Consider the following 3,251-nt stretch of genomic DNA (forward strand, 5'->3'; position numbering starts at 1 on the left):
AAAGATGTATTCGCAGTTGCGTAAAGGAAAAAGAAATGAGAAAGAGAGGGTATTTATAGGCATAGAAGGAGTTTTAACCCCCTCAACTGCCCCGCAATCCGGTCCGTTGATCGAGAACACATGGCGCAATCTTGAGCGTCCAGAAAATAACCGCTGCAGTTAATGATTACACAGCCGTAATTATTTAACAGGCGCGTCTTTTGAGGCAAAAGGGGGGGGGGGAAACTACAACGTTTCGTGCATACACATATACTTACACATATATTTGTACAAGAACCTGAACCGCCACCTGACACTCCGGGAAAAGCGGTAAAACATTAACCAACTGTCACATCTGCACCAAGGCCTACCCAAACACAACCCCGGGGACTTGTACCCAACAACACCCCGGGGTTAGGGGCCACAAATCAAAGGAAAAATGAAAAAAAAAAATTCAAGTGCCAAGAACGAAAAGGCCTACCCAAACACAACCCCAGGGACTTGTACCCAACAACACCCCGGGGTTAGGGGCCACAAATCAAAGGAAAAATGACAAAATTTTTCCAAGTGCCAAGAACCAAAAGGCCTACCCAAACACAACCCCGGGGACTTGTACCCAACAACACTCCGGGGTTAGGGGCCACAAATCAAAGAAAAAATGACAAAAATTTTCCAAGTGCCAAGAACCAAAAGGCCTACCCAAACACAACCCCGGGGACTTGTACCCAACAACACCCCGGGGTTAGGGGCCACAAGTCAAAAGAATAATGACAAAATTTTTTCCAAGTGCCAAGAATTAAAAGGCCTACCCAAACACAACCCCGGGGACTTGTACCCAGCAACACCCCTGGGTCATGAGACAAGTCAAAGAAGTGAATTTTTTCCTACTCCCCCATCCGGGAAAACCCGCATAAGGGAGTGAGAGGCAAATGATGGGCCAGAAATAATCAGGCCCAGATAGAAGAACAGGGGCCTAAAAGAGATGTCACCCCAGACCCAAGCCGAAGTGGTCCCCGGTGCCACGTGACACAGGACAAAAGAGTCAACTGTCTCATGTTACCCAAAATGGAACAATTGCATCCTAGCCATTCATAGGTAATCATCCCAAGACAGTTCTGATGGAGAAAGGACACCTGACCACACAGCTCATCTGGATCGTCCAACCTGTCACCAACCAAGAATGATCAAAGGCCAGGATGAAGAGGTACAAACCCCAAAAACCCTAATTCTTGGGACCTATAAAAGGCCCCAAAAAGAGGGTTTTAGGGGTTGAAAAATATTTTGACTGCTATACACACACCCTCACATATTTTTGAATAGCTCCTTCTTCCTTCTTCTTCTTCTTCAAGAAAGCCCCTTTCTTATTCTTACACCGGAGTTGCCGCGGGATACAACCCCCGGTTCTGTTTTGCAGAGACCCCTACCTAGCAGGTTAACCGCACCCAAACCGCTGCGGAGGCCGGGTCCCCGCATGTGAGAGAAATGAGAAGAGCTGGGAAGAAACCGAATTATCACTTAGAGATAAGTTATGCCTAACTTCTTTTACTACAGTAAGACAATGACCATCTATATATTGTAAATAATTATCAAACAACAAACTCACAACACTTTAGCGCTACCTCTACGCACATTCATCCTCATAGACCTGAAAGTTGGTTCCTAGGATATTGTTTGTCAGAAAACTAAGTGTCAACGTAAATAGTTTGTTAAATTACCTTCAGACCATTAATTAGTTGTATAACAACAAAGCAAGATAAATACAATACAAGAATCTCCTAGTTAGATAGATCCTGTCATAGATTAGAAAAAATATATCTTATGCTGACACGATATAGTTCTTAATTTGTCACATATCACATCATAAGTGAAACAAGAGGCCAGTGTAAAGATTCTTTCATCGACATTATTCAAAATCTGAATCCTATATGGGAAGAGAAGTCAATAGGGCAGGACAAAGGAAAAGTCACCCTATACTAATAGTAGCAAAATTTTGAAACTAAAAACAATGTATATGTTCAAAGCATTCATAAGCACCTTTTTTTTGTAAGACGAGCAATCATTTAAGGGCAAAGATTTAATTACAAAACAGAACAATTAAAAGTTTATGTATAAAACCTTACTGTAGTTTCAGACAATCCAGTAAAGAACATAAGTCATAAATCCACCACTACTACCAAGCTTGATGGCATGATCAACTAGTTCTTTAACAGTTTCACCAGGTTCTTTATAGGCACCAACCAATAGAAGTTAGATATCTTGTGAAATTAATGTGATACACTACGGACAACATAGTAAAGTATACAATTAGAACTTTTAGCCATAGCAAAAACTGTTTGTAACATTTTTTTTCTTTAGAGTATTGTGATAATGGTACTCTGTAAACTGAAACCAAATGAAAATAGCACTTTAAATTTCGAAGAGGGTGAATTCAGCTAAAATATCAAATTATACAAGAAAAACACAATATTTGCATAGGGGAATCCTGAAGCTTTACGTGCCCTCTGGTCTTTATTATATCCTAATTCTTTTCCTGTTTATTGAGTCCTACTTTAAGGTTTTGTCCGAGCAATTTTCCACACCTGGAAATCCATAACTTGCCATATTAGCTGCACTGTCTTCTACAACTTGCTTCTTGTTATCCCTAAATGTGTGACCATAATGCATTGCACACGTGAAACCAAACCACATTTTCTTTCCTTGCAACCAGTAAACCAACCTCAGCTACTGGAGTCTGTCACCAACCCAAACAATCTCCCCTCGCAACGATGACAGAAGCAGCCTCAACCACCCCGGTCACAACCCAACCCCAGACTCGAGTTGCCTGCACAACCACGAGCAAGGCCACTTCCTGATCCCAGCATTGAGTTGCGTACTCAACTTGAATCACGGCTAGAAAGTCAAAGCAAACGAAGGGGGCGACATGGTGCTGGCCTCCTTTCTGGTTTTACACAGTCACAACTTGGTGCTGGTCACATGTCGGATCCCACACAGTCGCAATTCAGTGCCGGCCATATGTCGGATACCAGACTGTCACAACTCGGTCCTGGCACTCCCCCACACACTCACAACATGTCTCCATAAGCAACCTCGTGATCCTGAACTTCTTCTTGTAGATTCACCAAAACAACAACACCAACTGCCAGTGCATTCAGATCACCCAGCAGCCCACGAAAAACTGCAATCCTCGGTTCAAAGAATTCCACTTTCCAGAGAAACTAATCCATTTGTGTGGTGTATTACCATCTTTTGTACAATCTTCTGGATTTAAATCA

This window comes from Apium graveolens, chromosome 2, assembly GCF_009905375.1.
Source record: "Apium graveolens cultivar Ventura chromosome 2, ASM990537v1, whole genome shotgun sequence".
Lineage (NCBI taxonomy): Eukaryota > Viridiplantae > Streptophyta > Magnoliopsida > Apiales > Apiaceae > Apium > Apium graveolens.